The 27,061-nt window shown below is 36.6% G+C and overlaps 1 protein-coding gene across 5 annotated transcripts in view; it reads right to left on the bottom strand.

The window, feature by feature from the left end:
- LOC5575729 (sodium-independent sulfate anion transporter) overlaps nucleotides 1–27,061 on the bottom strand; it is a 72,537-nt gene that overhangs the window by 22,180 nt on the left and 23,296 nt on the right. The window contains exon 1 of one of the 5 annotated variants that reach the window (XM_021857419.1): nucleotides 6,413–6,558. The exons of the other annotated variants lie outside the window; for them this stretch is intronic. The gene's annotated coding sequence lies outside the window, so the exon portion shown is untranslated. Of the gene's footprint in view, nucleotides 1–6,412; nucleotides 6,559–27,061 lie in introns of those variants that run through there. 5 annotated transcript variants of the gene reach the window in all.

The raw sequence follows: 27,061 nt of genomic DNA, 5'->3' as shown, positions 1-27,061 counted from the left end.
AGAACAAACTAATTTATGGCACGTTAAGAGGCTTATCCCACTTTTAACGCTATTTATAAAACAACAAGGGTTGATTTGATTTTGACATTTCTTGCTCACTGCGTAACCATTGTCGCGGAATGTTCAAAAAGTTTTTCGTCAGTATTTTAAATTTGAACTTCTCTGGCACATGAGGATTGCTTTTGTCCGGAAAGCATTTATTATTATTATTATCTTCATTAACCCCTCTACCTGCATCTTCATTTTTTAAGCACAAAGAAATATTCAAACAGCGATACCTTTTTTGTTTTTTTTTTATATCTTTGAACCATTTTTTCACAAGCCCTAAAAAAAACTCTATTTTAAGAACCTGTGTCGATAATGATCATTGGGCAACTGATTCCGGGTATATTCCGAAATTTCTTGGGGGACCGATGTTTTTCTATAGTTTACTTAAATATCTCAGTCCACAGAATTTTTCTCATGCTCGATTATTCGCTGTTCGAAACAATACTTTAATGAGAGTATGTTGTGAAAAAACTGGTGCATCCGTTTTTTTTTAGTAATAGGCCTCTGCACTGTTTTGATTTTGTATGGGATTTTGACGTTTACTGGCCTTGTTGTTTACACAATTTATGGAAGAGTGAAAGAGAGAGTTTGAGTTTTGTGCAGAGCCCTATTAACATTTTTGTTTCTGTTACCAATCTGCTGCCGTTATAGGCATAATTGTCCCATGTTACTTTTTGTGCATTTTGACTTTTTGTCATCAAACAGTTTATTTTTACGTACCGTTTTGTCTCAATTCCAACAGACTCATATTCCGAACACTCGGTTTTTGTATGGCGATTTGGTTTAAATATTTCGCTGAAATATGTCATCAAATTACAAGGAAATGGCAGTCTATTGCAATTCAATTTTAACGTCTGCAATATATTTTATACCGCGGGAGTAGTGATGACTTTCTAGTTTGAGACCAGTAGAACAAGCTCGGATACATTTATTTGCGAAATTATTCATTTGAATACAATTTATTCGTGCTGTTCGGAATTTGAATCAAGGTGTTCAGAATGAACACAGTGTTCGGGATTTGAATCAAAATTTTGTTCCATACTTTTACGTAAAAACAATGTTAAACAAGTTTAAATAAAACTTTTTTATCGTTACAACCAACAACTAAAAGTTAAACTTTGTGGAGAAACTAAAATGTTCACGAATATCAGCTAATTTATGCCAACCAGATACATTTGAAGTCACTGTTGGCCTTAAGTGTTCGGAATATGAGTCAAAACGGTATAGTTTTAGAAAACACTAACAGTTAACTTTGTTCGGAAACTCAATGAAAAGCAAGCCAAGTCAAGTTTGTCCCATTGTCGAATTTCCACGCATAATTGTCCCACTATTGTATTTTTACGCATAACTGTCACACTATACAATTTGCTGCGCTGATCTCGCACAAAATAGTCAGCAGACAGTTTGTTTGGATACCCTGTTCTCCAGAGGAGGTGGCCATTATATTGGCGGTTCTGAGACCTATCTTGCGACGTATCAAACTTGTTGAAGTCAAAGTCAATTCAAAAGAAGAATAGTTCAAGTGGTTTTGGTTGACCTGGCCACATACTGGGTTATTCCGGATAATTGGTTCTTCGGTGCAAGTGGCAAATATGTTGGTGGTTCAAAAGCTTAATTTGCGATGTATATCATGATTTTGCAAACCAAGTCCAAAGAAATGTCAAACCGTGTGAAGATTTGTGTCGTGAATTTTGAGTTAAATATTTACTCCGCAGAATAACCTTGAATTCCCAGATGAGTTTCTGTCAAGCCTGCAGCTGGAAGAGTCGATACATATATGAATTTATAACATCTTATAAACTCTCTAACTTACTCATCCTAACTCATACAATGTCTCATTATCACACATACAGAAAATACTTTCCATCGCAAACTATAAAATCATATTTCTTCACTTCCCCACACGTGGCTCCGTTTGGCACAAGTCATTTGAGCCGTCATTAGGTGCCTTAACATAGTCTTGAGGATACATGTCCTCTACATTCGGCACAATCTATACGTAAGTACGGTCATCTACAGCAGTATGCTTAGCACATAATTGGTCATTACTATCAGTGGGACTGTTATGCGTAGAAATTCACCAAAAACCCTGTATTTCTAGGCATAACAATCCCACTTTGAATTTTGTAGGATAATTTACTTTATTCCCATAATACAAACTCTTGACTCTAATGAACACGCTATAGGCCTCTGCACTGTTTTGATTTTGTATGGGATTTTGACGTTTACTGGCCTTGTTGTTTACACAATTTATGGAAGAGTGAAAGAGAGAGGTTGAGTTTTGTGCAGAGCCCTTTTCTTTATACGGCCGTTATACGCATAATTGTCCCATGTTCCAAAATATGCAATCGAGAAAAACGCGTTTAAAGATTTTAACACATTTAGGCTCGTATTGACCAGGTGTGTGGTAAATTAAATCAAAATCTTAACTATAACACAAAGAATAGCGTGTTTATTAGAGTCAAGAGTTTGTATTATGGTAATAAAGTAAATTTAGCAACGAAATTCAAAGTGGGATTGTTATGCCTAGAAATACGGGGTTTTTGGTGAATTTCTACGCATAACAGTCCCACTGATAGTAGTGACCAATTATGTGCTAAGCATACCGCTGTAGATGACCGTTCTTACGTATAGATTGTACCGAATGTAGAGGACGTAAATCCTCAAGACTATGTTAAGGCACCTAATGAAGGCTCAAGTGACATGTACTGAACGGAGCCACGTGAGGAAATACGATTTTATAGTGTGCGATGGAAAGTAAAGTTTTCTGTATGTGTGATAATGAGAAAATGTATGAGTTAGTGAAAGAAAGAGTGGATGAGTAAGTTAGAGAGTATATAAGACGTAATAAATTCCTCTACATTCGGCACAATCTATACGTAAGTACGGTCATCTACAGCAGTATGCTTAGCACATAATTGGTCATTACTATCAGTGGGACTGTTATGCGTAGAAATTCACCAAAAACCCCGTATTTCTAGGCATAACAGTCCCACTTTGAATTTTGTAGCTAAATTTACTTTATTCCCATAATATAAACTCTAAACTCTAATGAACACACTATTCTTTATACTATTGTAAAAATTTTAATTTAATTTACCACACACCTGGTCAATACGAGGCCTAAATGTGTTAAAATCTTTAAACGCGTTTTTCTCGATTGTATATTTTGGAACATGGGACAATTATGCGTATAACGGCAGTCTGGCCGTATGACGATCTTGAAAATTTCAAAAATCATCAATTTGAATTTTCAAATTTTGATTCTTCAGAGGAGCTCCTTATAATCTGACATTATATAGCCCACATTTAAGTTTTTTTTTTGATAAATTTACTAAAAACAAAATGGCGGTCAAATAAATTTTATATGGGGAATGTCGGTCCCCCAAGGAGTATCTGAATATTTTCAAAACCATATGAACAATGATCAATACTGATACAGATTTTAAAAATAGAAGAGTTTTTTGAAGGCTTGTAAAAAATGGTGCACAACTGTCGAAAAACCAAAAAGTTATCGCTGTTTGATTTTTTTGTGAAACAATGAAGCTGCCGGTAGAGGGGTTAAGGAAATTTTTTTTTCATCTCGGTCTAAAAAGCAACCATTAGATCACCGCTTCTGAACTGTTGATATCAGTTCTGAAGTTAAATTAAATCGTTTACGATTTTAAGAAAGATTTGAAGCTGAACTAGTGTAAAAAAGAGAAATAGACCATGATATCCTTCAAATTGATATTGAAACTATGATTGTCAAACTTTTTAGTAATCAAATCGACCAATTAAGTAAAATATGACTTAAAATTTGACCTGAATATCTCTAAAAATGTTATTGCTAGTAGGATAAGAAATCTAGATTAAGCCGCAATCTGTGCAACCATAGGTGTTGAAGATATTGAACTAAATAAATAAATAAACTGTCATACAGTAAAATATGACTTAAACTGACATACAGTAAAATATGACTTAAACTGTGATACAGTTTGGTATATATTTGAATTTACAGAAAATCGATAATTTTCATTTTTCAACATGCTTGCATTTTCCATACAAAATCCTTCGTTCTTGCTTTACATTTTTTTTAAGCAACGTAAAAGTAACTGTTGCGCATTGCAAATAGTATGAATTTTGAGAAAATGAGTTCTGTAGAAAATTAGGCAATAAATCGCCGTAAAAGCTGGTAAACTGGCGTTTCGTGACAGCGGAATCTGGGCTGCATATGACGTTGATATTTTTCCTCTTCGCAAATCTCTATCAGGGATTAACTTAGTTCATTTTTTTTTCTCAAAGTAGTCTCCGAATTGTGGCTGTTTAAAAATTCAAGGTACGTCAAGGGTTAATTAAGTTGATAGCGGTATTTTGGTGCTTGGAGCAAAAACAAATGTGCCGCAGAGCAATTCAACGGTGTTTATCTCTGTGTAAATTTTCTAACAGTCTTTGTTGTTTCCTGGTACTTGTTTGAAGTCAAAATTATACTCAATTGAACTGTTTCAAAGTTATAAATTTTCAACTTTTAGAAATCCTTTTCTTTGGTAGGGCTCTTTCAAAACATATTCTAGGAATTTAGAAACATATTGATGTAGAAAAGGTATGTTGGATTGCCGTCAGGGATTTTTTAGAGTCAACTCCAATATAATCGTTTAGGATTTTTTTAAGATTTCAACCAGTAATTTATCTAAGGATGCAAAAATTATTTTTAAGAATCCATTAGAAATTTCTCTAGAGTTTTTGTGAGAAATATTCCTAGAAATTCGTCTAAAAATGTGTCCCGAAAGACTTATGGGTATCCCAAGAGAATTGACATTTGTTTTTTTTTAATTATTGGAGAAATTCTTTGAAAAATCCAATAGATAGGTCTACAAGAAAGACCGTTATGCTTGAAGAAACGTCTATACTCTCGATAAAGTCTTTGGGAATTTTATAAATGGATCGGACACAGCAGTATTTTCTTAAGAAATGACCATAGGACGGAATCTCTGAAGAACTTTGACAAAGAATGATTGAAATGATAATTGGAAATAGCTTTTGCAGAATTCATGGAGATTTTACTTGAGAAATTATTCGAGAAATGTTACAGTAGAAATTCACGGATAATATGCAGGTGCAATACCCAGAAGAGTTTTTAAAGGCACTTCCGAGCTTTCTGGCCGAATTTATTGAGGAATATATAGAGAATTTAAAAAAAATCCGATATCCCTGGAGATTTATTTTTATGGATTCTTAAAGGAATCCATATATAAAGATGGAACTCATGGAGGATTTGTTGTAGGATTTTCTGGAAAATCCCTAATCAATTTGTTTGCAAACACTTTGATTTTTTTTAGATCCTGGGACTATTTCTGAGAAAATTGTAATCTTTGTTGAAAAAAATGGTGGTAGTAGCGTTGGGGTTCTCAGGGATTCTCTGGAGATAATACTGGACAAATTTCTTTGAGCATGTCTTGAAAAGTCGTTGTTGAAATTCTGGACGATTTCTTGAGGGAATTGTCGACAGAAGGAAATACTAGAATTATGAATCTTTGATAGTATGTATTCCAGTAGAAAATTCTGGAGGAATCACTCAAAGCTTGTCCTTAAATAAGAGAAAAATTTTCGGGAGACCCTTTGAAAAGTTATGTTGGAGTTTGTGAAGGTTTTTCTGGAGCCAAAAAAATGGAAAAATGGAGATCATTTTGATTAAAAAAAACTTCAACGTAAAAAAATATTAAAAATAGAACCTTGCATTGAAATAGTGACCGAATCTCTGAAAAGTGGTCTGCTACAAGCCCCTCGATACAGCTAAATAACTACGCGTTCACTGCTACTACTAGGGCGGCATTTGGGCGGCACTTTTTGGGCGGCACAATCACGCACTATTGCATCCATAATGTTTATCGTGTTCCACACCAAAACAATAACCACTTTTCTATGGACAACATTACTTTCGCCCGATAAATTCTCCGGCGCGTAATCATCATCACATTCCAATCCAACTTTTTTTTTCAATTGTTCTCCCAAACACGTGCCGGCAAAAGATCAACATTATACCAAGGTTACACACGTCGGTCGCTTCTCGAAGACGAAATCACTTCTGATCTAAACCAAATTGGGGAAATTCCACGTAATTCTAATGCAGTTCCGGCAAACAAATGGCTCATCTCCTCATCATCTATTCAGTGAATTCAGTTGACATTACTTAATAATAAGGTAAATATTAGGAGGCATATATTTGATCACTTTCATGATCTCATGCTTCAATTAGATCGCGTAAAAAGCAGGCCACGCTATTTTTAGGTCTAACATCATAGAAGACGTTATCACTGCAGAAGCCCCTTCGGAACAAGCATCTTCCATCAATATGCCTACTGCGATAATTAAAAGGGATCATTACTTCACTTCAACACGGAAAACAATCACGTCACGAACGCGCGCACCGAAAAATTCCCACCGATCGGGAAAATATTTGATCAACTAATTTCTCACGCCTCCGTACGGTTCGACAGTCTACGACCAAACTGAACTCGATCCAGCCAACACCGGACACTATATCGCGCTAAAGTAACGTGGGCCCACCATTAGGGATGACAAACGATGATGGGAACTGCGTTTGCCTGCTAATCATCAAACAGATTGACAATCGATTTCGAACCCTTCCTGTGGGGGTGAGGAGAACAATGACTTCTGGCTCAATCCGGCGCGTCGCGATGCTGGCGAACGATGGGTGACTGACAACAAAAACACAACGAAATTGATAATGCGCAAACGGTTTAAGCTCCGCGAAAACGTCCAAAGCGCCGGCCGGATAGGGAAAATGAATGAGCAAACGACCGCATTGGCATTCTACTCGCGGTACCTAGCTCACGGTGCTTCATTTACCGTTATTATCAAGAAAAAATTGCCATCATAACTTTAAACGCCATAAGGGTTCATTCATAATGCCAAAAATGGCCTTTTTTGACACCCACCCAGCCCCTCGTAACGCATATTATATGAATAGTCTACAAATTTTGTATGAGCTGTAACATTTTCTCTCGGCCGTATTGTCCGAAACTATGCATTAATAAGCGTTTCAATACGATAAAAAAAACCACTGCCGAAGTAAATCAAAAGTGCAAAGAATATGATCCGGCTTCCAATAGACCCATTTCGCGCCAAAACGCATTCCGAGCTAACAGCACCCTCTCATATTTCAATGAAATTTTGTGGACCACTTTGCACACTTATTTTTTCCAAAATTTATCTGGACTATTGTTTGAAAAGGTCCAAACTTTCAACCCGTTTTTTTTTTTTTTCAAAATAATACAATCAAAATATGGCAACTCCTACAAAAAAGTGTGAATAACTTGGAGACAATTGTCAAAATTTTTTGAAAAAAGATCTAAATTTGAAGGCGATTTAAAAAATAACCATGAAATTCGCGAAATGGGCACTTTAAATGAAACATGTTTATCCAACAAAAACTTTTTCTTGCCTTGAAATAAAATTTTTAGCGTGTCATTTTCAAACAATACCAAACAAATGACAGTCACAATTATATCAGAAAGAGTGCTGCCAACTCCGTGGCGAGAAACGCATAATGAACCCCTTTTATATGGAATTATCGATTGTGCGATATTTGCCAGAAAACCATTCGCCAGAAAACTATTCGCCAGAATGACATCTGCCAGAAAACCATTCGCCAGAATGTACCATTTACCAGAAAACCATTTGCCAGAATGTACCATTCGCCAGAAAGTACCATTCCCCAGAATTATTTTTCTTGTCGATTTTGATCATGAAACATCTCGGAATCCAAGGATGGCCGTCACAATATTTGACTTGTGCCACTTTTCACATGTTCAAAAGCACTAAATTGAACAAATAGTACGGTAACTATCTCGTTCTTCTCATTTTAAGCTTTCTGCTAGTGCACAAAGCGAAGACAATATAACACTGTTATTCTACATCTCTCACGAGATTTTTGGCTATGAGGTTTTGATACAATATTCTAAGCTGTTTAACCTAGTTTTAAGAAATTTCATTTCCTGTCACCGCGAGCTGTTCTTCTTCAGAATATTGTATTATACAGAATTTCTCGTGCAACTACCAGATATTTTTTGCTTGTCAATTGACAATTTATTGGGGTTGTGCTACTTTCTCCCGAATATCGATACCCCGAATGTCGTTTCCCTGAATACCCCGTTTTCTCAAGTGGCCTATTTCCTCGAAAATGTTTTGGCACTCATAATTATCAGTACTTATTAATTATTTCAGGGTGATGAACGGTTCATATGAAATACACCCTTCTTTTTTGATCAGCGGTTCTTTAAAGTTTCTCCGAACTCAGCATTTTTTCTTGTTTTCTTTATCGTTCTTTCTAGTTCACCACTCTGTCTCTGAAGATTGTTTCTTATCCATTTTGAATTGCATCTATTTTGGGGCCGTCCATGAATCACGTGTTCGTACAAGAGGGAGTCGAAGTGGGTGGTTCTATCATAATACCACGATCCATACAAATTTTGGGTCATTCGGGATAATGGATTGCAGGAAAAAGTGTCATTCGGGTGTCTGGCGTTCGGGGAAATGATATTCGAGGGAACAACATTCGGGTAAAAATAGACCAAAAGGTTTTTAGTAATAATGATCACCTAAATTTCAGTACATGAAAAAGTATTCAAAAAAGAGTATTTGGTTACCGCTACTTGACATGGTTTTTGGCAAATAAGAATTCTCCATTCTCCATACATAGGATGTTCTTATTAATTTTACAACTGTCTTATTTGTCCTCCTCCTGAAAAATGTTATAGTAAATGTAAATTTGGTTTGCGAGAGGAGGCATTCATTACTTCATCGAACTTACAGCATAAATAGTTGCAACGTATATCGAAATCTTGTAAATATCCAATGAACTAGCCCTCAAGAAGCAACAAAACTTTTAAGAACAGCTTATGATGAAAAGAAGGGAGCAATACTTGTGAAATATTCCAACCCATAATTCCCTGCAAAACTTAATAATATTTAAAAAAATAATTGAAACTGAAAGAACAGAAAGATGGAATTTAATAATTTTAAAATAGCATAATCTTATGCTATAACATCTGTAGAACGATAGTTGCAACGTACAGTTAACTCTCCCTTACTCGATGTTGAAGGGACCATCGAGTAAGGGAGGTATCGAGATACAGAACACATATTTTTTTCAAATTTTAAACTTTATATTATTTTGACAAAATGCATTCAAAATAGTTATTTTCACGTGAAAAACAATACAATTTTACCACATTTATCTATGTGACACTTTATTAGCGATCAGCAAAAATTAAAAATTTTAGCACCCAGAAATTGGCAGTAAATCTTAATTTTACTACCAATTTAATCATAATAATCAAATTCATGAAATTTATTAACGTTTGGAGGATATTTGGAACTTTTCATGAAAATATCGAGTTAGAGAGGTAAACTTACTTTGGAAACTGAAACAGATAGTATCGAGTTAGGGAACATCGAGTTAGAGGGGCATTGACTTACAGAGGTATCAAAGCATGCTAGATTGAAGGGACCGCGCATTCCATCGAGTTAGGGGAAATATCGAGATACAGAATATCGAGTAAGGGAGAGATGACTGTATATTGAAATCTCGTAAATATTAAATGAATTAGTCCATGAGAAGCAGCAAAACTTTGAAGAACAGCTTATGCTGAAAAGAAGGGTGAATGTCTTGTGAAGCCTTTCAAACCATAATGCCATTTTACAAGGACAACGTATATTAAAAAAAAAAAACTTACTATGCTATCAGTCATGCTAAGTATTGAACTTTACATCAATAAGCAGTATCTTTCATTCATAGTGAAGCAGCTTCTAATGAATGCAACTGTAATTCTATTGTATATTCTTTCTAGTTCCACTTCAAATAAACATATAAATTTTAAACATAATTGATATTGATTATTATGAATATTGATGTTGATCGTTGAACGCTCTAGAAATCGATATTTTCATAATATGTACCTAGCCCAACAATTAGAATATGGATATTCGAAGCTGGCCAAGAGATCCTGTACTTGTTTGAGTATACTAACCAAAATAATCTCACACATTTTTTAAGGCTCTACAATTGCAAACTTGATTTACCTGAAAATAAAATAAAAAAAATTCTGGGGAATGGTACATTCTGGCGAATGGTTTTCTGGCGAATGGTACTTTCTGGCTAATGGTTTTCTGGCATATGGTACTTTCTGGCGAATGTCATTCTGGCGAATAGTTTTCTGGCGAATGGTTTTCTGGCAAATATCGCACAATCGAATTATCGATAGTTTAAAGTTAACTGATTAGACAAAATTGCCTCGCTTATTCAGCAACATTGAAATCTGAGATGATTGTTACTTTCTTTTGTTTGCATGACACGCAAAACAAATATTCAAACAAGAAAAAGTGATTTCGTTTTTATTTTTATGCGATGAAAGTTCAACAATTATAATGTTTACGTCTGTAAACAACAAATAGCCATAATTTTCCAAATCTCAATTGATTTTTATAATATTTGGGTAAGAAATCTCTTACTTGAATACCATTCGAACCACCATGACATTTATAGTTTAAGTTTTGAATTGAGCTAGATGTCTTAAAAAGAAATATTTGCCTAACTTTACTCTACATTTTTTTCATGTAATTGAAAACAATCAGAGACAATTTTTGTAGTTGTAGAATACTTATACAAACTGGCGTTTAAAGTTTTGATTACTCTTTTTTTCATAATAACGGTAAATGAAGCACCGTGCCCATGTGACTCGCGCGATCGCGCTAATGGCTCCAGTACATATGACAGACAAGGTATGCGAATAGTGTGGTTATTAAACGGAATCAGTTCCGGAGAGAATAAATGTCGCGCATATTCGAACCTAACTGTTTGATAAGAGATGTAAACGTGAAATCAATACGAGAACTATAGTGATTCAAGGTCCCTGCAGTCACAAATTGATAAATGGAGATAGGTGTCATTTTCAGCCTTGTTATGGAGTACACACTCAGATTTTTTTCACGAGCTCGGCTGTGCGAATCTCGGTTTCCCGATTTTAAACGAGATTCAGCTAACAAATTGTCCGGTTGCTTAGCAACGAAGCACGATTTACTGATACTCGGCTTTTATTTGCTGAGATTCCAGGAAATTTGTTTGCCAACTACTCGGCGGTGCGGATCACGGTTAAAATTAGCCGAGATTCGGCATTCTGAATTAAGTGTGTAGAGTAAAGCGGGGCAAAAGTTCGAGTGGGGTAAGAGTTTCTTTTTAAGATTTCTAGCTCAATTCAAAACAAATCTTATAAATGTCATGGTGGTTCGAATGCTATTCAAGTAAGATACTTTCAATCTAAATATCATAAAAATCGATTGAGATTTGGAAAAGTTATGGCTATTTGTTGTTTTTCGACGTGAATATTTCAATTTTTGGTCAAACTTTCGTTGCATGGAACCAATTGAAGATAAAATCTTTTTCAATATTTTATGTAAGGGAGTTTCAAGGCCTACCACAAGGTTGCTTTGAGGTGTATTAGTTTTTGCATAAATGCTTGAAAACAATTTTTGGCCCATAGTGGGGCAAAAGTTCGACCCATGTATAAAATCACGGAAAAATTTGCAAATTGCCTAAAATCCACATATTATCTTCAAATTTAGTTAAATTTGTCCGATCGTGTAAAAATTGTCACCAAAATTTTACATTTCTACTTAGTTTTGCGAAAAACTGCTATTTTTGAGTATATAACAATTAAACCGGTTTTGGGTAATTTTTTGAAGAAAATTTAGTGTGTATTTTTCGTCAAACTTAATTTTACGGCTGGTGTAAAGTATGTCTGTCATAAAAGGATCGATATTTTGTGTTTTAGCCAGCGAACTTTTGCCCCACACTAGAATCGAGCTCTTGCCCCACCGGTGGGGCAAAAGTTCGAATAAGACAACCAATTTTGAAACTTTTATAACTAAAAATGGGTAAATATTTTGACACAAGTTTGTTCAGCAAAATTATAGCCAATATGTTGAAGGTTCACTGTATGGTATTTGTTTTGTTTTAACTGCTATTATTTTCCTGTAAACTTTGATTATACCACTAAGGTCGAACTTATGCCCCACCTTACTCTATGACAATATTGAAAATCACGATGTTAATTGACACAGTTGCAATTTCATACAATGAAAGTTATAAATAAAACAAAGTTATACAACGAACTTTAAAGCCGCAAATCTGGGGAACCAAAAGTGCTCTGCGCTTTAACCTCTTGAAAATTCAAGAATCTGCTTCGAATTATGTTCATATTAAGTACTCACGTGAGATGCATAAAAGGCAATAATATAATAAACCATTCTACAAGATATTTTGAAACAGCTATTCGCTAATTTTGTGGATAAAATTTTGCCTGGCGACGAGGACGAAACGTTCAAGAGTTTGCCATTTCATAATTAGCTCAATACTTTTACTACCGTCGTGTGGGGTGAGAATGGGTCAAAAAAGGATACAGGTATGTTCTGTTTTTATCACGTTCCGATTTTGTCACGTTCCGATTTCGTCGACAAATTATTCCGTTTTTATCAACACACAAAAAATGTTTTTTTTTGGTTTTCAAAATGTTTAGAATATAAACTAAATACTTATTTTGAAGTAGTTTTAATGCTTAGTTAGAGTTAAATTTTCGACATTATGTTAATGATGAGCACCTACGATACATAGGTGTCAAGTTATATACGATTCAATAAGGTGTGACTTCTTCTTATCCACTAATCAATTGGAGTTTTCAAACTTAGCATGGTATGTTCGACAAGATGGACTCATGCTTCAACAATCGAGAGTTGCTCTGGCCACATCCTAGCAACAATTGGGATTTGTGATTAGTTGAATTCGTACTTAAAAGAGTTGCAGAGACATCTCCTTTTTCACATATAACATGGCATCAAAGCACTTTCTATGTGAATTTGATAGACATAGGGGCTGTTCATTGATTACGTAAGACAATTTTGTCGGGTTTTCGACCCCCTCTCTCTATGGTATCGATTTTTTGTATGAAAATAAAAAATAATTTGTTTGGCACGTAAAATATCTCAAACACCCTCACTCCCCCATAATTCCTTACGTGAATAATGGACGATCCCATATATGTTCAGTTCTTTTTTATAAGGGATGCACTTGAGAATGAACTCAAGAGTGTCTGGGCAACGGCAAGAGTTATGATCGAGTTTATTTCATTTTTGAAAAGACTGTCGACCCCGTCATATTTTAGGACATTATCTTCTATCTGTCAAACTCGACAGCATTGCACAAATTATAGCAAACAGTCATTGATTAGATCCTGTTCTAAGGGATAAGGCAGAGAGGATTTAGATAAGAGTGGCGTCAATGTCAAAATTGGAACAGCGATAAGCTGTCGTTTCCATACAAATCCGCGTTCCAATCGAGCAGTAGACCTGTCAAAACTGGAACATGACGTCACTCTTGTTTACAGGCATTCTAGGATAGGGGAATAGGTCCAGTCTACATTAGTCCAGTCTAAGGGATAGGGGAAAAGGTAAAGCAATCTACAGAAAATTTTGGAATCTCCATATAATATATTAGCATCGAGGAAGAGGATAAAGGGCTGAAATTGCTGACAATTTTAGAAACTGTTGATACTGGACGTTCCCACGTCACGCACGTTGCCATCCCAAATGTGCAGGGATCTTGATCTTTGAGCAGATATGAACCCTTACCCCACATGGAGACCAAAAGGTTAACTAGGAGTCTTGTACCAACATCCATACGATTATTCATAAAACCAGAGGCGCGTCCACGTTCAAAATCATGGGTAGGACATACGTTAGCAAATATTTTGTGCACTGTGAAACAAAAAAAAAACTCTGAACTGGAAGTTGAAAATTACTAGGGTAGGTGTACCAGTTATGGCCATAGTGGTTCCCTATTTCACCATACGTGTTAATTTGAATAATTCTACATTTCAAAAGGTTTTGTGTATTTCAGCAGTTAGATATACTATTTAACTTGATGTTGAAACATTAGAAGAGATAAAAAATGTGAAAGTTTTCGAAAGTGTGCATATGGCCAAATAGGGAACCACTATGGCCATAACTGGGGCTCAAACGCAAAGGGTATAAGTGACATTATGGTCGGTTTTGGGTTTAGTTGAGAAAATTCTACTGTTTGCAAGCGTTCTAACGATATTTTCAGAAGAGTTTTTCGCTAAACAGAAGAAACAATATAATTCTTAGAAGACTGGCTTGATTTTGAAAGCTTTCCGTTTTTGCAGGGCTGGTAGCGACTGAGTGCGTTTAAAATAGGAAGTTGAAGTCCTCTTGACGGAAAATAAGAGATCATAAAATAACCAAAAAGAGGCAAAAAAAAAAAACAAAAACTAATAGAAGCCAGTAGATAACAGCTTAATTCTTTGTAGCATCAGAGCAGGCATTTGTTTAAGATCTACTACTTTTTTTTTTGAGAATTCCTCGTCACATTACGACAAGTATTACTGTAGAAATTCATCAAAATTTGTTTCAGGTATTTTCCCAAATATTCAGATATTACTCCGGAAACTAATAAAGTAGTTCATCTAGTGATTATTTTTCAAGGAATATCTCCACGAATTGTTGTAGGAAATTTTTCCAAGAATTTTATTTAGGATAACTCAATAATACAACATGGATTTTTTCAAGGAGAACCATAGACATGTAAATTCTCCAAAGATTATTTCAGGAACCATCTGAATTTCTCCAGATTTTTTGAAGAAGGACCTAACTCCTCCAAGATTTTATCGATTTCCCTGGGACATCCTCCAATATTCAAGAAACACACAAGACATTTCTAGAGATTTCCGTTAAAATTGTTTGTCAAGTTTTTTTACAAATCTTCAAATAGGCATTTCAACAATTGCTCCAGAGATTCCAGCTGAGATTTCTACAGAAATTCTTCCAGTTATTTTCCAGATTTTCTCAAGGAATGTCTCCAGGGAAATGCATAGGATTTTTTCTCTGGAAAATAAATCCGATGAAACTTTGGTAAGCTTCAAAGTTTCCTTTAATGAACTAGGTTTTCTAAAATAACTCCTGGGCTCTTGAGTTTTAGAAGTTTTCCTAGATAATTTGAAAAGATAATCGAAAAAAAATCAATCGAATCTCGGAATAGCATTTCTCAGGATCTTCTAAAGAAATTTCTAGAAAAACATTGGACATGGGATTTTTTGAGAAAATTTTTGATACATGCTTGGCAAAACTTGCTGTTCGAAGAACCCATCAATGAATTTCCGATTTCTGAGAGAAAACGTAGATGAATTCTTGAAAGAATCCACAAAATGATTTCTTGCAGGGTTTCTTGTGTAAAAAGCCTTTGATATTTTATTTTCAAATACACTGGACTAAACCTTTATGAATGTTCTTGATAGAAATTCTGTAGATATCTTGGAGACGATCTCCTAGAGTAACAATTGGAGAATTCGGTTGAAGGAAATTCTAGGATAGTTTTGCAAAAAAAATAATACCTTAGAAAGTTACTGGAGGTAAGAGCTTTGAAGTTCTCATAGATTTTCTGGATCATATTCTAGAGATATTTTTCTAAGCATCCTTTGAAAAATCACTGAGAGAATCAGCAGCAAAATTTCAAAAAGTATTTCTTGATAGATCCCTGTAAGAGGGTAAAGTATACTTAATAAAATCACTATGACAATTCCTGATGCTTTTCTTCGGGGAATCTGAGACGAAATTCCTGTTGAACCTGTTATAATCGCCGAATTTTTTACAATACAACTTTATTAAACAAATGCCACAAAACTAGGTCAAAAGCTTGCCTTTACAACCACTGAGGTTGTTCTAATGTCTTCATCTTTTTCTAGATAACAAATGGATAAACAGAAAAAATTCTATGAGTTAGTGTAGTTTCTTTTTTCTATGTACTGAAAATGGACTGGGTAATCGCAAAAGTTTTCTGGACAAACTTAATATGCTTGAAAAATCAGATGATGAATTATTTAATATATTTTTTGCGATTCCGTTGCAAACCAATCAAGTTTTCATTGATGAGATGCACTACATAATGGCCTGCTTTTCCTACCAAAAAAAAAAACAATGCTGAAAAGTGCTACTTTTCAGCACTGTTTTCGGTGCTGAAAAGTAGCACTTTTCGATACTGTTTGGAAGGCGTCAGCCAAATATCCCAGTCTATTCTGCCATACTTAGCATCTGATTTTATGTGATGTGTGATCCAGATACAAGACTGGTGATGTTGTCGGCGTGATAAAAAGTTAGAATAAGATTCTCGCCGAAGCTAGATTTTTCTCAGAATCTATGCGAGATACCTAACTTCGGAAGTGGTGTATTCGATTCGCATCCGGATGCGCTCTAATACGCCCCACTTCCGAAACAGGGTATCTTACATGAATACCGAGAAAAATCCATTTTAGCCGAACTGCATTTTCAGACCGATCCGGCAAACTTGTTTGGGAACGGATCGTCCAGCATTCTTAGAGGTGGCAGCTGAACCCGCGACTGTACGCATCTGTTCTGTCCCCCAATAGGGAATATGGGTCTGTATGATGTGAACGAGAAAATTTGTGACGTTCGTAGATACTACTAAGTCGCAGCCTACGCGATTGAAAAATACTGAAATGATATGTGTAGGGATGTACGCCCACGTGGTTTCTGTTGAAATGTTTGTTTGTGCTTTTGGAAATGATCCAGCTTAAACGGATTTTTTCAGAATAGCAAAAAAAGTTGTATGCAACTCGTTGCAAAACTCGATTTTTTCAGCACTCGTTGTATTTATACAACTCGTGCTGAAAAAATCATCTTTTTGCAACTTGTTGCATAAATAACTATTTCAAGCTTTCCACTGATCTTGTTTTTTTGTAAAATCGTGGGTAGGACAATCCTTCGACTGTCCTACCCAGGTATTTTCGTGCGTAGTACATGTCCTACCTATCCTACCCACTTCCCGCGCCACTGCATAAAACTTTACAAAAGAGTTTCTTACCAGCAAGTTCTAATATGGTGCTTCTAATATGCTTGTTCTAGAATTTGCACACTTTTGTATTTTTGATGAACTGCTAAATAAATTAAAATGGAATGGTGTTTGTATGTCACGAAATTGCTTAAGAACGGGCTAATAGACTACATGATTATTTCACTGTTGCATTGGTCCGAGTGTTCTGACGTGTTTGAGTAAAGGAAACGATTTGAAAAATTCTCTGGAACAACTGGAAAAACAACTGAAAACTAATCTGTCGTTTTGTATGGGAGATTGCATACCATTTTTCAGCAGCCTACTTGATGGCAAAACGTTTGACGGGGCCACTAGTATTTAAGTTCATTTTTACTTAACAAAAAACTAGAACTTTAGGTTAGTTTATTGCCAGCCTACTTGGATGTAACGTAAAGCTAAAAGGCTATGGTGGCGCTGTTCTAGATTGGCGATTAGTGCATCCCTGTCGAAGTTGGTAGTAATAACTTTAGAAGAAAGAACCCGCAATCGTTTTACTGATAAGATTTTAGCAATTTAGCAACACAGGAAACCGTAAATGTTCATTTCAGTTTGCAAAATTTTTGCAACATAAACCCACATTTGATCGCCAATCGGGTGTGGCCAAAAATGAAAAAAAATGTACCTTGGCATAAAAGCTCTCAGTTAATAATTGCAGTAGAACACTAAGCTAAGAAAAAGGCTCTTTCTCAGTTGGGATGTAATGCCATAAGAAGGAGGAGAAGCATAAAGATGAGGATGAACAGTAGAAAAAGAAATTGTTTCTTGTCTAATATTTCTTGAAAAAAAAAATAATGATCAGCATGACCCACTTCTTTGTAGTTATTTCTACAAATATGACGCATCTTTTGATGCAAAGGACATTTATGTGATTAAAGTTATCTATATCACATTTATTAAAATTCTAATATTCTATATTACATTTATTAAAATTCTAATAAAGAAAACTATTAATGATTTATGACAAAATCATATTGATTGATAGGAGTATGCAATCAACTTTCATTAAGGGGAGATCCCCCAGTGCCGGACAGCACCCAATACCGGACAAAGTCCAAACATTGAGAAATCATGTTCCAATCAAGATGGTGTATTAGTAGAAAAGAAAGCTATTATGTAGACTAATGTTTACGTAGAATAACACATCCTTGAAATATGCATGCCATTTTAAAAAAGTAGAAAAGTTTGAAAATCTTTTAAAAATTGACGTATCTACTTAATTTTGAGCCTATTTAGTAAATATTTTGAATATGAAAAAAAATACTTTGGATCCCGCAAGCATGATCGAACATAATCCTAAATTGACATTATGAATGTATTTTGTACCATAATTGAACTAAGTATGGACAAATTACAATTTTGGTTAAGTACCTCCTGTCCCTCAGTTTCGGACAGCTTGAATTGTTATATGATATCTTTGTAATTATTGCATCAGTGTCTCAGAATACTTTCATTTTTCATGGGTTCCGTCGATCATGGTATCAAACATGCAATAAAATCAAGAAGAATGAACATTCAGAACAACATCGTAAAATGTACTATTTTTCATCATATATGAAAGAGGTTTTTGATAGGCATCTTGCGAACTAAGAAAAACTCAAATTATTCTTGTAAATGTTGCAAATGCATTGAATTGGTAATTATAAACTATTCCTAAAGTGTACACATTCAATGATGTTCAAATTTACAGAATTCGAGGCATTTCCAGATCGTGTCCGGTATTGGGTGCCACCTTCCGAGATCGATCAATTTGGTACTAAAATTCATCATTAAAATGCATTGTCAAAATTCATATTTACATTTTCAAATTTATTTTTGTACACTATAAAAATGATAATATTTATCATAAATGGGTAACACGAGCCCATAAAATCAATATTTTTCGAATTGAGAATTTAGTGGCTTAAGTGCCCGGTACTGGGGGATCTCCCCCTACGAACCCATAAGAATGAACAATCTAAATGCTTCTCACAGCTCCTAAACATCAATACTGTGCATTTATATGAAGAAAATGTGTATTAACCTGACAAAACTGCAATTTGTTTTTCAAATTTGTAAAATATTTTGTCTAAGAAAATTATTCCGTTTTTGTCACGGTTCCGTTTTTGTCAACTGAAAATTGCCGATTGTGTTGATAAAAACGGAACATACCTGTATACGTTTTATTTATTGAATAACTTTCGCAATTTTTCAAGCGTGAGTTATGAGAAATTGAGTTTTTCACAACTCTGCATTGGACCATTAAGACTGTTTGGCATCAACTATTTCTTCAAAGAAGCTACCGTTTTGATTTATATTACGGACACTTAAGGCCTGAGTGTGGTATAACCGAACGAAAAGCATATAAATTGAAACATAATATATGATACCTCGGCGTTATCATGCTTTCAACACACTTATCTTTCAAATGGCGGCCGAAGATTCGGATTTTTCAGCTTTAATTACCTGAAATAAATAGAAATTAGTGAACTTTCCATGATTCTTATTCCGGACGCAACCTCACTTTTGTTTCATATTGCGGACACTTTGTTTCGTATTCCGGACAGCTCACGAAAACCAAAACTAAAATGGTTGAATTATAAATTAAACTTTCTCACCCGTTAGAGCAACGTCAAAACTAATCACGCATTATAATATTTCATGGATTGCTATGGTAAATTCATATTAAAACGTGTCTGAATGTTGTGAACTTTTGAACGGGAAATTTTGAAACATTTCAAGTGAAACCTTTCCCATACAAAACAGAGTGTCCGGAATTTGAAGCTGTCCGGAATTTGAATCAGAACGGTACTTCGGCACGCAAATATGCAAAGCGAATTAGCTTAGCATTTTCATGATTTGCCTGGATACTTACGTCATTACTGTAAACAAGGAGCATGTTTTTAATGGTAATCAGTGCTAATAGTAATAGATTTCCCATAGGAGAGAAAGAGAAAGATTTTTTGATGACGTCACCGTGCAATGGGCAAAACGGTTCAATGCACATAGCCATTTGAAATCTAACTAAACGATGTGCCCAATGGCCTCCCGTGTCATCTCAAGGAAAAGCGGAATTCGACCTATTTCAAGGGCAAAAGGACGCGTGTCAAAGCAGAGGAAGCATGTGACAGGGCAGATGTCATTATTGAAATCATTTTATTTCCAATAAATAACAAGCTCATGGGATGCCTACTGTGATTGATACCGGTAGAACAATCACACAATCTGTAGCTACCGTGCAATTGGAATCTCAGCCTTATCGATGTTACAGCATGACAAGAGAGTAAACACATCATAAACAATCACTGTGACATGATACGCCGCAAGATAGTAAAGTTTGAATGAACGTCCCCACTCAATGACATCTCTGCTAAGCCCTAAAATCTAACGACCACGCACAACCACCATAAATCATTATATCGACCAATAATATTTTACGAGATGGTACTCATCCGTCGAAAAGTAGGTGGGACTTTCGGTTAATTATCGCCCAATAAAAGTTCGCACATTCTCAAAACAGACTCAGTTTAAGCCAAAAAGCGAGCGAAAATTTTCCACGAAATGGAATGCTCCTCAGTTGTTGGAATGTTTTTGCATTTGTCCCGCTAAACGAATGACAATGACATATTTTTCTGATTCTTCTTATTGGCATTACGTATTCACGGGGACAGAGCCTAAATTTTAACTGAGAGCTTTCACTGCCAATTGACCATTTTTGCATTTGTATATCGTGTGACAGGTACGAAGATACTCTATGCCCAAGGAGGTCGAGAAAATCGGAAATCGAACCCAAACTCGTCCAACATGGCTTCGTAGCCGCATGGCTTAGGAGGGTGCTGTGATTTGCAACAAATCAGTTGCCATAATTTGTGCGAATTACCTACCCATGTGCTAATGGGTTGGATCAATAAAAGTAGTCGTAATAAATAAGATGTGAAACATACGAGAAAGCATGATGAATCAAAAAGTACATGGAGGTGTAAATTTCACAGTGCACAAAATTGTTGCACTGAATTTTATTTGTATTTTTCGATATATTTGCACTCAAAACAATTCGCCCTTAAGGTTTGACTTTTTGAACTAAACTACGTCTTTGGGGAAGGCTTGGTAATTACTAGATACTTTAATTAACCATGAGCCAGAAAAATTAGCCATAAATCAGAAAGAAAAATGCTTTTCAATTTTAACATTTGCTTGATTTTCACTGAAAGCTTTCTTTGTAAAATTTGCCAAAGAAGTCAAAGAAATTTCCATTGCGATAATTTACTAGATCGACCGTGAATCAAACCCAGACCTTCAGCTTTGCTTTGGAGCCGCGGTCGTTGCCGCCAGGAAGGTCCCCCATTTGATATTCTTTTTAGTTCTATACTATACTCTCATAATCTTATCGATCGATTAACCCCTCTACCGGCAGCTTCATTTTTACCGCAAAATTCAAATTCAAATCGTTATACACGTTACACGTTCTCAAAAAACTCTCCTAGTTTTAGGATCTGTGTCGTTATTGATCATTGGTCATCTGGTGTTGAAGATATTCCAAAATTCCTTGGGGGACCGACCCGTTACTAGAACCCCCCGTTAATTTCTCTATAGAATTATAATCGTATTCGAATTTTAATCGTATTCAGATATTCACTCTTCGGAACAGTTCATTCATGAGAGTATATTGTGAAAAAATGAAGCAATTTAGTGCAGCCGTCTTTAAGTAATGAGCATTTAGGTTTCTGGAACCACGCTGGCCAACTAAAGATCTTAAAAACTTCAAAAAACATCATATCGTAATTTTCAGATATCTCTAAGAATACTGAACCGATTTGTATGATTTTTTCAAAGTAGCTTCTTATAACCTGGCGTTATATAGCCCACATTTTATTTTTTTGATAAATTGATCAAAAACAAAATGGCCGCCAAAGACATTTTATATGGAAAATGTCGGTCCCCCAAGGAACATCGGAATATCTTTAAAACCAGATCACCAATAATTAATATCGACACGGATTCCTAAACTAGAAGAGTAGTTTAAGAACTTGTGAAAAAATGGTGCAAAAATATTGAAAAACAAAGAAGTTATAACGATTTGAATATTTATTTTGGGGTAAAAAATGAAGCTGCCGGTAGAGGGGTTAACAACGGAAAACCAAAGGAATTCTACATTTTAAAGTTTTCGTTTACATTTGAAAAATTTCTAACGGATCCAATTTCTGTGTGTAACATGTTGTAACGGTTGCATTGATGAATGGGATGAATCGATTGAATCAAATTTATTTGTATGGACAATTTGTTGATGCAAGAGTAGCAGTCCTAATTTTCCAAATGATTCAACTTTCAAGAATCTGTCATTGTAATCACCATCATCATCGAAATTTCAAAAGCAGTTTTTCAGTTCAAAATAAAAAAATTGTTAATGAAAATGTGTTTACTGTGTTTCGGTTGCAGAATAGACTCCAGTAAACACATTTTCGTGTAAACTTTCTTGGTTTTGGACAAAAAAAAACTGCTTTTGCAAATGCTTTCGTAGAGGTTGAAATTATAGTCACAGACAAACAGACGTAACACTCGAATTATTTTCATCGTCCAGCAGAATAGCGCCCAATTCTATTGTTTGGTTGTTGGTCGCGGCGCTCGTATCTCCTTTGTTCGAATTAGAAGTTTGCGCACTACCGCCACCTAGTTCGTGGTTGGCCAAACACAGTGTTTTTAGCATTGGGCGTTTACGTTTGCGATACTATGTTTTGAATTAATAATTGTGCTAGCTGTTACGTCTGTTTGTCTGTGTTATAGTGGTTATCCTAAATCGCCAAAAAATTCACGTTTTACAGTGGCTGCTTATAGGCTGCTTGGGCACGTCAGGAGTTAATCATCAATATTAACCTCCTTTTCCCGAGCAGCCTACATAGCCGCGTAGTGTCGGTAGCGGTTGTTTCAACTGGCTAAGAATTAACACTACGGACTGCCTGTTCCGGTGGTAAAAGTCCACCTCACAGGTGACCCCTAATTTATGGTGTGATGCGTACCGTGCCTAGGAATGAATGGTTAGGGGGGTCTAAATAAAACTTAACCGCTAACGGAGCCTGTGGGGTACCAGGGCGCCCTCCACAGTATTGAGTCCTTCTTGTGCTACCCGGAGCAATGGTGCAGGTGACCTTGTGTTTCTCCGAGATAATCGGCTGCCCTTCTTCAGCCTCTATCCTGAGGCTTAATAAGGGTGGGATTGTGAATATGTTGACATTTAATTTAAATTATCACCTATATGGATTCGCATTATGCGTTTTACACAGTGTATTCTGTGCTCTTTCGCCTTTGGCGACTTCAAATAGATACCGATCTGGTTTTTTCGTTGCTGGTCTTTTTCGTGCTGAGATTGCAAAAAGCTTATTCCTGCCTTTTTTGGGTAGTGGCTACGGTTAGGTTAGCTCAGATCAATCTTCAGCATAAAAGAACAGCAACGATCAATCTTTGCAGACTCATGCAAAATGGTGCAGCTCAAGTGGCGCTAGTTCAAGAACCCTACTTTCGTAGAGGAAACTTCTATCTAGGTAACCTTGTGAACCCAGTTTTTGCTACTTTCAGCAAACTTGAAATGGCAAACTCGCGCTCCATGCCCCGCGCATGCGTGCTCGTAAATAAAGCAATCGTTGCTACACTCATTTCTGAGTTGACGACCAGAGATGTATGTGCTGTCACAATTGATGTTTCTGTTGGTGACCTCAACAGGAAATACGTCTATTGTTCGGTATATTTACCACATGATGAACCATCCCCAACGGATGACTTCAAACGAGTTGTCGTACACTGCGTAACAAAAAGCCTTCCGCTGATTGTGGGCAGTGATGCCAATGCTCATCACATCATCTGGGGCAGCTCGGATATCAATTTGAGAGGCTCCAGTCTGATGGAATACTTAAGTAGTACAGACCTTGGATTACTTAACATAGGCAATCGCCCAACCTTCATGGTTTCTAATAGAGAAGAAGTGTTAGAAATAACGCTCTGCTCGAATAGAATCAGTCACGAGTTGACGAATTGGCATGTATCAGATGAGGAATCATTATCTGATCATCGCTACATCTTCTTTGAACATTCAAATGTAATTGCGCAGACTTTGCGTTTTAGGAATCCCCGATCAACAAACTGGGAACTCTATATTGAATTGGTTGCGACCAAATTTCATGGATATTCTCCGTCCATTGAAAATCCAAGTGATCTGGATGATGCCGTTGATACTACAACATCCTTCATTATGGAAGCTTTTGAAGAAGCATGTCCTCTGCGGTCTGTAAAGACTACAAGAGGGACCCCATGGTGGAATTCCGATCTGACTAGACTCAGGAAACAATGTAGAAGGAGTTGGAACAGACGCCGTTAAGCTGGATCAGAGTCGTTCAAGTCGGCTCGCAAGGCTTACAAGAAGGCTCTTCGTTCTGCTGAACGATCCGGCTGGAAAAACCTTTGTACAAATGTTTCCAGTTTGAGTGAAGTCAGTCGGCTGAACAAAATCCTTGCAAAATCTAAGGATTTCCAAGTGAACGAAATTCGCTTACCTAATGGTGACTTTACTTCTTCCGATGAAGAAGTTTTAGAATGTTTATTCAATACACACTTCCCCGGATGTGTGGACATAGCATCTACGGATGAACCAAATGTCTTTTCATGTAGTTACGAGTCTCTGGCCTCGGCTCGCAGTATCGTAACTACTGAATCGATTCAGTGGGCACTTAATAGTTTTGCTCCTTTCAAATCTCCAGGAGCGGATGGGATTTATCCTGTTCTGCTCCAAAAGGGGTTTGAGTTTATCAAACATGTTTTGAAAAAGCTACTTGTAAGCAGTTTTGCTACCGGGTATATTCCCAGATCCTGGCGTGATATTACTGTAAAGTTTATCCCGAAAGGAGGACGTGCGTCGTATGAAGAAGCGAAGAGTTTTAGACCAATCAGTCTGACCTCTTTTCTTCTGAAATGTCTGGAACGCATTATCGATCATCACATCCGTGATGTCTATTTGGCAAACATGCCTCTTCATGTCAATCAACATGCTTACCAATCTGGAAAGTCCACTGTGACTCTTTTACACAAAGTTGTATACGATATCGAGAAAGCATTCGCTCAGAAGCAATCCTGCTTGGGTGTTTTCTTGGATATTGAGGGTGCCTTTGACAACGTGTCTTTCGATGCCATATTGGAAGCAGCACGAAACCATGGGCTACCTACAATGATTACCAATTGGATTAATCAAATGCTCAAAAACCGACATCTCTTCTCGACATTGCGTCAAGCAGCGATTCGAAAATTGAGTGTTTGCGGATGCCCCCAAGGGGGAGTCTTGTCACCACTTTTGTGGAATCTCGTAGCAGATACGCTATTGAGGCAACTCAATAATTGCGGTTTTCCAACTTATGGATTTGCCGACGACTATCTAGCTCTGATAGTTGGTATGTGCATAAGCACCCTATTCGACCTGATGCAAAGTGCTCTTCAGGTAGTCGAGAATTGGTGTCGCCAATATGGCCTTTCGGTTAACCCGAGTAAAACATCTATTGTTTTGTTTACGGAAAGACGAAACCGCGATGGAATTCGACCTTTACGTCTTTTTGGCACTGAGATTAATGTGACTGATCAAGTAAAGTATGTCGGAGTCATTCTAGATTCCAAACTTTCATGGACACCTCACATTGATTTCAGAGTCAAAAAAGCTTGCATGGCCTTCGGTCAATGCCGGTGAACCTTTGGTAAAACTTGGGGCCTCAAACCCAAATATATCAAATGGATTTACATAACAGTTGTTCGACCAATATTGGCATATGGATGTCTTGTGTGGTGGCAAAAGGGCGAAGTGAGAACAATCCAATCAAAATTGGGCCATCTCCAAAGGATGTGCTTGATGGCGATGTCTGGTGCGTTCTCTACAAATCCCACAGAAGCGCTCGAAGCCCTTTTCGACGTTGCGCCACTACACATATATCTTAAACAAGAAGCACTTTCTTGCTCTTACCGTTTATGGGTACTGGATCTACTGGAGAAAAATCCAGTGAATCGTAGATCTACACACACTTCGTTGTTTCCATTTTTGGTGAATTGGGACAAAATTGTCCTTGCTCCAAGTGATCTCACAATTGCTTGTCACTTTCCTTACAGGACATTTATCACACAATTCCCTTCACGGGAAGAGTGGACGTCTGGCTATTTGGAAAGAAGTATATCAAACAATATAGTATGTTACACTGATGGCTCCCTTCTTGAAGGTAGAGCTGGTGCAGGAGTATATTCTCGTGAGCTAAGGCTGAATCAGTTTTACTCACTTGGTAGAAACTGCACCGTTTTTCAGGCGGAAATATTTGCCCTTATGTGTGGAGTGCAATCCGCACTTGAACAGCGCGTAATGGGTAAAGTCATATACTTCTGTTCAGATAGTCAAGCTGCTATAAAAGCTCTCGCTTCGGCCAACTCAAGGTCGAAGCTTGTTATCGCATGTCGAACTCAAATTGAGGAACTGAATTCAGTCAACTCTGTAAACCTTGTATGGGTACCTGGCCATTCTTCCATCGTTGGAAATGAATTGGCTGATGAGCTAGCTCGCGATGGAGCATCGCATGACTTCATTGGCCTTGAGCCGGCAATTCCAATTTCGAAGTGCTGGGTGAAGCTTCAGATAAATTCTTGCGTGGCAACTCAGCACAAGCAATATTGGAATAGTTTGGAGTCATGTCGTCAAACAAAATTGTACATTACTGAGCCATCTCCAAGGGTGGCGAAGTATTTAACAAATCTGTCAAAGCAGAATTGCAGTCTCTTGGTCAGAGCGTTGACAGGCCACTGCCGACTCAACTATCACATGGCAAATATTCAGCGTGCTGACTCATTTGTGTGTGATAGTTGTGACTCCGATTATGGAACTTCGTATCACCTGATATGTAACTGTCCAGTTTTTGCGCAAATGCGATTCCAATTACTGGGTAAACACTTATTAAGTGAAACTGAATACAGAAGCCTGAATCTTCAGGACATTCTGTTATTCTTAACCCGCTGTGGTAATGAGCTATAGGCTCTCTTTACGCTCATGCGTTTTGCAGTGCCCTTTTTAGG

The sequence above is a fragment of the Aedes aegypti genome, chromosome 1, assembly GCF_002204515.2.
Source record: "Aedes aegypti strain LVP_AGWG chromosome 1, AaegL5.0 Primary Assembly, whole genome shotgun sequence".
Classification (NCBI taxonomy): Eukaryota; Metazoa; Arthropoda; class Insecta; order Diptera; family Culicidae; genus Aedes; species Aedes aegypti.
The sequence above is the reverse complement of the archived record's forward strand: the minus strand, read 5'-3'. Positions and strand labels throughout refer to the sequence as shown.